Below are 9,592 nucleotides of genomic sequence, written 5' to 3' on the forward strand. Positions count from 1 at the left end.
CACCTCAAACCAAAAACATTGTTGCATTTAAATATTCCCATTAAAAAAAATGTAGCTGGAAGTGACATTTTCCTATAAAACCCCATTTTTCAGTCATAAAACATTGACTAGCTCTATTGTACATGCATAGTGGACATACTAGTCCTCCTTAGGGCTTGGCTACACTTACGGTTTGCAGCGCTGGTCATCCAGCTGTGTAGGAGCAGCGCTGGTGTGTGGCCACACTCACAGCTACCAGCGCTGGTGTGTGGCCACATTTGCAGCATTTCCAGCGCTGTTGGGAGTGATGCATTATGGGCAGCTATCCCAGCATTCAAGTGGCTGCAACGTGCTTTTCAAAAGAGGGGGGTGGAGTGGGGTCTAGTGTGACAGGGAGCGGGGGGAGAGAGAGAGTGGATTTTTGGAGCCAACACTGTGTGTTAGCTTCCTGACTTGAAAAATCAGAACATTTTTCCAACCCCTTAGTCTTAACTCTTAATTGCAAACAGCCTGCAGGCAACACGACTCCCCCTGTTTCCCTGCCTGTCTCTCATTTGATTGTTTACAGCCAGGTACAGATGATCACAGCAAACAGGAGCTATGTTTGTTTTTTAGATAGCAGCAGTGGCAACGGAGGAGCTCCACAGAGCTCGTTCACAACAGGAAGGAGGATCTCATTTGATTGTTCACAGATTGATCACAGCAAACAGGAGCTGATAAGCAGCTCCGGTAGAAACGGGAGCTCCGGAGGTTCACAACAAAACAAAGAGAGGCTGCATAACAAAACAAAGGGAGTAATTTAGTTAAAAGCATTCTGGGATATCTTCTTATTCCCTGGAGGCCAATAAAAGCGCTGGTGTGTGTCCACACTTGATGAGCAGCGCTGGATCACCAGCGCTGCAATCGCTACACCCCAACCTGGCCAGGTGTACAGCCAGCGCTGCAGCCAGGGAGTTGCAGCGCTGGATGTGCCTTGCAGGTGTGGACGGTTACTAATTGCAGCGCTGGATAGCCTCTACCAGCGCTGCAACTTGCAAGTGTAGCCAAGCCCTAAGTCATTTATCTTACTCCAGACATTTTCCTTTATCTAACACACACTTGTTTCTTTTGCCACCTAGTGGAGGAAGCATTTTAGTCTTCAACTGTTTTGAAGCGAAGACCTAGGAGAACTTGGAATTATCCAGAAAGCTAATATATGCATACATACTGGAACTAGGGGTGCTGCCGCACCCCCTGGCTTGAAGTGGTTTCCATCATATACAGGGCTTATGGTTTGGTTAAATGGCTCTCAGCACCCCCACTATAAAAACTGTTCCAGCCCCCCTGAATCTATGGCATTTTTATGAGCATCCCTGTATGTATGAAAACTGAATAGAGTAGCAACATTATAGCATTTAGATACCCAACATAGAGAAGACTGAATTACATAAACCCTTAAATAGAAGGACACATGAATATTCTGGTCACAGATTTACATTAAGACTGGAAAGAACCCAGAATATTGCATTTTCTAGACCATCTCTAATAGGTACCCATCAAACAGAAACTTAGAGGTCTCTAGCAATTTTGGTTCCACCATCTTTCAGAAAGGTGTGCTACTAAAAACTGTATTCAGAGAAATTGATTGTAATGACAATACAGAAGCTAAGGAGCTTATTAACAATAATGTTATATACACCCACCTATAGGCCAGAATCCTTGGCATAATTTAGTCCTAAGCCTTTAAAACATGCAAGACAGCAGATGCTGTCTATGTTTCACACACAGGAGATGTAGGTTGAGTAACTATAGCTGCTAACTAGTTAGACTTAATGACATACTCTTGCTAAGTTGTGAAGTAACTTCCTCTTTTACCTTTGTCTTCAATGTTGTAAGCTTTAAACTTATTTGTAACAGATACTGTATCAAATAGTATAGCTTGATCTACTGTATCATAAGTAAAATGTTATTAGCTACAGAAATCTGAAAGGTGTCATGATTTAAGAAACTATTTCAGAAAATTAAAGTTATCTAAAGGTGTTCTCCAAGAAACCCCCTCAATCTGAGGATTTTTTTTGTCATCTAGGCAATGTGACCACAAAAATACTGCAGATAGCTCACAACACACTGCCTATTTTAAATAGAAACGTGATCAAGTTATATGTACACAAGAGAATTGTGGTGAAGAGAACCAATAGCTTCTTAGACAAAAGAGGAAGATGCTTTGAATTGGCTCATAAACTAAAGATGTTACTACGAATTGAATCTTTGATTAGAGCAGCATAGGCACTTACAGCACTGATAAAATTCCAGAGAATTTAGAATAGTGTCAAAATTACTACCTTCGTATTTTGTTTTGGGTTTTACGTGACAGTCTTGCTTGCATAAGTGGCAAAGGTTGGCTCATAGCATCAGCTGGGCAAGGTAATTTTGAACCAAACGGACATTCTAGTAACTTGTTTACATGTCTAACTCCTACTTTAGAATTGTTTTGGTTGAACAGACACCAGCAGTTCCATAATTCCACTGTCAGATAAGCCTGATTGGAAGTAAATTAGAATCCATAATTCCATGCAGGTACCATAAGTCACTTGCCCAGATAGAACTAGGATAAAGCTATTTTGGCTACAGACACTTAGGGTGACCAGATGTCCCATTTTTGGGGACTTTTTCTTATATAGGCGCCTATTACCCCTCACCCCCTGTACCGTTTTTTCACAGTTGCTATCTGGTAACCCTACAAACACTCATACATTTATATTAATTCTCCAGTCTGTTCTTTAGCTAAGGAACACAGATCCAGAGAACAGTGGGAAAAAAACCTAGGAGAGGTAACTGGTTAATTCAATTATTTAACTAGTGTGTGTTTAATAAACATTTTTTCACATGAGATTCCACCCTCTATCAGAAACTCAAGACAGATGAACTCTCCTTTCTGGATGCAAACCATTGGCGTGTGTCTGTATAGCACCTTCTAAGTTTGTTTCAGATAAATTGATTTCAGGCAGAGCCTCCCGGGACTAGAAGCATTTGTGTTTCATGGCAGGATGTGAGGTTACTTCTCTCTTTTGAGAAGTGCCCCCTGCCCCATCTTTGGCAACAGGACCGAGACAATTTTATCTCCTGCTCTCTTTAGATGATCTGCAGACTTTGCATGTTTTGTGGGTAAGCAAGCTGGTCAGTGCATCAACCTAATGCTCAGCAACGGGTGCCTTTATGATAAAAAGCGGTACAAGAGTCAAGTGTACTAAGGCTGTATAAAGACATCTTCCTCTAGTTCACTGTCTGAACCTGGCTCAGATTAGTAATGATCATCTCCTATGTAAAACATTTATGATCCATTTTTATCTCTTTTCAAGACACCTAGCAGTACTAAATGCTGGGGCCATTTCAGATTTGCAAACCTGAGGAACTCCCTAGATGCAGACTCTTCCTCTGGCTGTTTTGTGAATCCAGTCCTTCATCTCCTTTACTTTTATTAAAAAATGCCCCAAACATTTCACTGGACCCAAATTTTTTGTAAAATAAACTTTTCTGATTAGCTGAAAATTCCAAACGGTTTTGGTTCAACCCAAACAGATTCCCCACCCACCCCAGTTTTTCAGGACTGCCAGTGAATCGAAAAGTCAGTTATTTGCCCTGCTCTAGTCAGGACCCAAACCTGGAGAGTTTTGAAGATAAAAAATCAACACCATGAAATGCACCCCGAAATGAATGTAAAGCTGGGAGGAGAGTTAGTGTAATGTGCTCCCCACACAGTGGTCCATTGAATGGGGAGAGTCATGCTCTGGATGGTCTTCAGAAGTAAATGCTATAAATAAATAAATATTAATAGCCTAACAAGTGCTTCTGTATTCTACTGTGATGGTCCCAAACACTGCAGCTTTGGACAGGGTAAGCACACGTAGGGCACAATGCAGTAACCCTGTCTGGGGCTCGGAGAGACGTGAATAATTATGGCAAGGCCTGGATCAGAGAGAAATACGTAACCAAATGCAGATGGAAAGAGGTACTTTATCACCCCCAAGCGATGCTACCTGAGACTGCAGGAGGAATCAGGGATCCAGATGCAGCTATAGCCTGTGGTGAAGAGGGGTAGGGTTAAGTTCCCATCTCCACCATACTCTCTAGATGTTTCCCCTGATCTATCAGCATCACCTCCATTTTGTTCAGGTTTAGATTTAGCCAGATTTCTATCAGCCATTCCCCCTAGCTCACCCAGGCCCTGGGATAGTGTGATTTCCCAGGTATCGTCACTACATGAGGGGGACACGTAGAACCTGGTTGGAGCTCCCAAGAGAAAACCCGACGGATGGATGAGCAATTAAAACACATCCATCCTCTGTGGGAAAAAAGAACAAACAATGAAGCAAGAAATCAAGTCCTCCTGGCAGGGAAATCAATAGACCCTCATCATCAAGGGTATCAAAGGCTGCTCTCTAGAGGTTAATTGCATTGTTCATTGACAGGCCAAGCTCAGTTCTCCTGCACATGTTCTCTTTCCAAGGTGAAGCCCCATCATTGCAAACCCGGGTTGCTTCTGATAGACCAGAAAAGTTTTCCCTCTTTGAAAGTTGTCAAATGCATGCCTGGGATTGAAGCTGAAAGCTCCACATCTCATTATAAATTGATGTTCTAGTTATTAATATTTGATGCCAAAAATGGTGCATGTAATATCTATATAAAAAAATCCAGCCTCAAACCACCAAGTAAATGAGCCTCAGCATTTTATCATGAGTGCATTTGCTTCACTGCATGCACTGGTGAACCCACTAACAGTAAAACTCAGTTAGAAAAAGAGAAATCCACCTGATCTTACTTTAGTTCATTCTGGGCCCAAACCTGGTTGACTTTGGTGGACGGCTGACAGGATCAGGCCCTCAAACTCAGGTTGTATTTACACTGCAGTCAGAAGTGTGACTGAAAACTCACCTGTGTTAAATAGTCCTGTGATGCTCGTAAACCTTCCCAAGGTTCATAATGGCCACATCTCCCCACTAGAGAAGCTACATTCAATCCCAGGACAATACATAAACTTTGCATTTATAATTCAGTGGACTCCAAAACTATTTAAACTCAATTCAGTAACATCTCCCAAAGATATTGCAGGAAATTGCCATATCTGTCACAATGAATCTGTTACAGGCCTAGCTGCAGAATCTTGCTTCTTTAGCTCTGGAGGTGCCAGGTTCAATCCCAGGGGAGTTGGCCAAGGTGGCAGCCATCAGATAAATGGGGGACTGTCTGGGCTTCGAGTCCCTGTGCATCTATGATGAGCTTCTTTTGGGAGCCTTATTAAATAACTGCATGTGTGAATGTCCCATGGCAAAGCCTGCCCCACAAAATGGCCTTTTGGCCTATCCTCTGTTCACTAGTTCCACTCTAGCCCCTGTTTACTCCTGGCTTTCTGATCAGAGAATGATTTTCAAACCTGGAGTGACTGACCCATTGCTTAAGCATCCCCCATTGACTTCAGTGGAGTGACACCCACTTTTCTAATAGTCCGTGCCTATTGAAAGGATCTCAGGGCTGGTCTGCATGGTAAAGTTTTACCAGTAGAAGCCAAAATGCAAATGTAAAGTGATATAGTAATATCAGTTTAACCTTCTGTGTAGACACATTTATTCCAGGATGTGTCTTTTCAGTTTGTCAGTTGGTTCAGTTTATACCAGATTGAGAGTGATCCGGATTGGGGATTATGCCAATATAACTAAACCTGTATAATTCCACGGGTAGAACTCTCCCATGTAAACAAGGCCTCATTCTCTCTTTGGACTGAATGGAGCCCTCCTGCCAGTGTGACTCAGCAGTAATTACCCTGCATTGAAACACAGGGGTTTAGTACCCAAGTTGAGCAACTCAGCAGAAGAGTCCAGCATTTCTAAACCGGGCTGTCACAGGGCTATTCACCGCTAGGGCACCTCCTCCTGGCTGCTCTGGGGATTGGCTCCATCCAGGTCTGATGCCCTCTTCCTTTGTTTGCTCTGACCACAGCCCCTCTCACTCTCTAGGATGCAGCAAGGTCCCTGTGCGTGACTTGGCTGTGCCTTCTTCATGGCTTAGTCCTCCAGCCAGGTCACATGTTTTCCCCTGCTATGGGTAGCAAAATCTCACCAGGCCATTCTCTAACCTAAGACTGTACCACTTCCCCATGGCAGGTAGGGGAACACAGGCCTGCCCGCTGCCCCAGCACAAGGATTCTCTGTCCAGCAAGCAGAGTCTCCTTACTCCCTGGCCCAACTCAAACTCCCAGGGGCTAACTACAGGCTACTTCTCCTACAGCCTTTTCTGGGCTCAGCTTTCTAGCTTTGTCCCCGCCTACGCCTGCTCAGCTGAACTTCATCTGCCATTAGGCTGGCCAGCTAATCCTCCCCCAGGTGCAGCCTACTAAGTTAATGAGCCCCTTCCACGCTACCTTACCCCCTTCAGGTGAAGTGTGGAGTGAACAGTCCATCACAAGGGTAAGTTTACACTGCAATAAAAAAAAAAACATTGCACCAAGCCCCAGAGTCTGGGCAGCTGACTGAGGCTCATGGGGTTCAGCCTGTGGGGCTAAAAATTGCAGTATAGATACTCAGGCTGGAGCCCAGGCTCTGAGACCTTCCCCGCTTGCAGGGTCTCAGAGCCCAGGCTTGAACTTGAGTCCAAACATCTATACTGCGATTTTATAGCCCTGCAGCCCAAGCCATTCAAGCCCAAGTCAGCTGCCTCAGGCCAGCCACTGCTGTGCTGTGGATCTTTAATTACAGTGCCCTTAGGGTCTGCCAGCCTGGGATAGTCTATGTGCTGAGTTCAGCGTTCAGTTTGTTCTCAGAGCTCCTGCTGTCTGTTACTCCCCCTGTGCTCCCCCATTGGGCTCTTCTCATCTTAAACAACAATTGCCTCTGAAGTATTTTATAGCTCTTTGCAAACAAGTCTCCGTGCATGGGAAAACAGTAACACCCCATTCTGTTACACCAGTGACATCACTGGGGTTACACCAGTAGAACTAGGGGAGGAATTTGGCCCCAGACCATATTTTAAACACCACATGATCTGAGTCCAATATTGGGCTTTTGTGAGAGGGGGTGGGCTGAGGACCAGAAGGTCTGGGTATATTTTGTTATCTCCATTATATCTGTGGTTGTTTAGTTATTTATCAGGCTGCAGTGGGCTGGCATCAGTCTCCAGGAACTCGAGCAAATGGCTCAGAACAGGATTCACTGGCCATCTCTGACAAGATGAGCATGTAACAGGTTTGAGCAGGATCGACAAAATCGTCTCCAGGCTGAAAGGCACCGCAGAGTTGCATCAACAAACGTCCCAGATACGGACTTCCCAATCCCTCTGTGTATCAGGGTTCGGGCTTCAGAGTCGTATGCGTAGCCATAGATGAGAACTGTGACAATATTGTGGTCACCGTCAGCGATGGATTACCAACCATCAGGGCGGGGTGCTGACGATTGTCTGGATTGTTTATTCTTGTAACAGGCAATCAGCGCGTGGGATGGGTTCCTGTTTAGGCTTTGTTCAAAAAAATCATGAAGATTTCAGGCTAAACCAAACCCTGTGAAGCTTGTCCACCTCCATCTTTTATGCTCAGCATGGTGGGCTCATTGTTTCTTTCATAAGAGGATTCCCTTGTTGTCCCCTCTAGTAAGACATTACCTGCAGCAACCTGCCCAGTGTGCCTGATGTTGTCTTTGTCATCAACAGGATGCAGTTTCCTCCGATTCCTTTGGCCTATGCAAACCAGGCAGGAGAGGGAACCTTTCCCCAAGCAGTGCAAGAGCACAGAGGGGCACTGTACCACTGTGACATTAACAAGCAGTGAGTGCGGCGATTCCTCATGCAATCAATGGCTGTATGATTGTATTTTAATGACTAGTAAGGTTGCAGTAACCTGTGATGATGTCTCTGAGGACACTCTGCCTGGTCTGTAGTTGGTGACATAGATATATTAAAAAATAAATAAAGCATCAGTAGTTTAGAATTTGTTAAAGACACATTGGTTTATATGCAAAGTAAGCAATAGAACAGTTTATACAGCCAGAGGCTGATACCCTCGCACTGAGTAGCACCTTAGTCTCCAAGCAGATGCACTGAAGTCCATGAGCTGGATCCTCAGCAGTTGTCAATCACCAACGCTCCATTGAAGTCAAGGGAGTGAAGCCACCTTTTGTCACCTGAGAATCTGGCCATATCTTAGGTGCTATTATCCACCTTTTGCACATGGGGAACTAAGGCGCAGAAGGGCTAAAGCCCAGACTGTTAAAGGTATTCAGGCATTGTTCTGTTCAGCACTGCAATGCCTAACTCATTTTCAAAAGCAATTTAGGAATTAAGTTAGGGGCTTAATTCCCTTTAAAAATCTGGCCCTAAGTGACACAGAAAATGTGTGTGGAGCGCCAGGCCCTGAACCCAGCTTCCCCAAGTCGTACATCAGGGCCCTAATCGCTGGACCACCCTTCCTTAGCAAGATGACTGCTGAAGTAAGGCAGGGCCTGCAGATTGTTATTTAAAGTATGTAGAGGAATTGGTTCCCCACCCCCCAATTCTTGACTCTCCTTTTCCCTTCTCAGGCGCTCCCCCACCAGCAGCCTGACACCCTCCAACCTGGCAGCTCCTACAGCTACCCCCTTCCAAATCTGAGTGGTGTTGCAACTTGGCCTGCAGGGTCACATCACCCCTCAGGTTTGGCCTTGCCAAAAGGTGGTCAAGCCATGGCCCAGTTGGCCCTCCCAGGCTCCATGGCCTATGATGTAAGCTGCTATTCATCATCATAACCAGACCCATAATGGCCTATATTCCATATAGAAAAACTACATCAAGAGAACATTAATGCTGCTCAGCTAAGCACTCCAAAGACAGGGAATGGCAAAGTTAAGATTGAACATGCAACCTTAACTCTGACACCTTCTGTCTAAACATTACCTGTATAAGACAATCTTTAATCACATGATCACAAACTGTTTCTCAAATAGCAGAAATAGCGTATTATACCATATTTTTTGCTCAAACTTTCCAGAATAATTTAGCGGGCCTGGAAAATTTTAGCCCCAAAAGTAAAAGTTTCAGAAAAGGAAATGTTTAAAATTATGAATGGACACTTGAAAACAGGGGCTTGGAATGGAAACACTTGGGCAACCTTAACCTTATTCATGGCTCCATCTCCAGCTATAATACAAAGAGAAACTCACTGACAATACAATCAGTGGGTGAATTCCCATCCCACTCAAGCCAATGGGGGTTTTGCCATTGACATCAATGGAGCCAGGATTCCACATTAAGTATCTATCACCAACCACCATAGTATCTGGATCCTAGATTCATGCCTGACTAGTACAAAGGAATCTGTATTGCAGTGAGAATGATACAGGATTACATAAAACAAAGAACAAAAGATGGGCTAAGATGAACCCCTGGATCTCTCACACCCTTCCAAATGCCAAGATGTTGAAAAAAACAGATCTGAATCCTAATTTTGGGTCTTGAGGCCAGCCTCTAGATCTGGGTGGGCAAACTACGGCCCGGGGACCGCATCCAGCTCTTCAGATGTTTTAATCCAGCCCTTGAGCTCCTGCTGGGGAGTGGAGTCCGGGGCTTATCCCGCTCCAGCGCTCCAGCCGGGGAGCAGGGTCGGGGGTTTGCCCTG

This window comes from Mauremys mutica, chromosome 4 (genome assembly GCF_020497125.1).
Source record: "Mauremys mutica isolate MM-2020 ecotype Southern chromosome 4, ASM2049712v1, whole genome shotgun sequence".
Taxonomy (NCBI): domain Eukaryota; kingdom Metazoa; phylum Chordata; order Testudines; family Geoemydidae; genus Mauremys; species Mauremys mutica.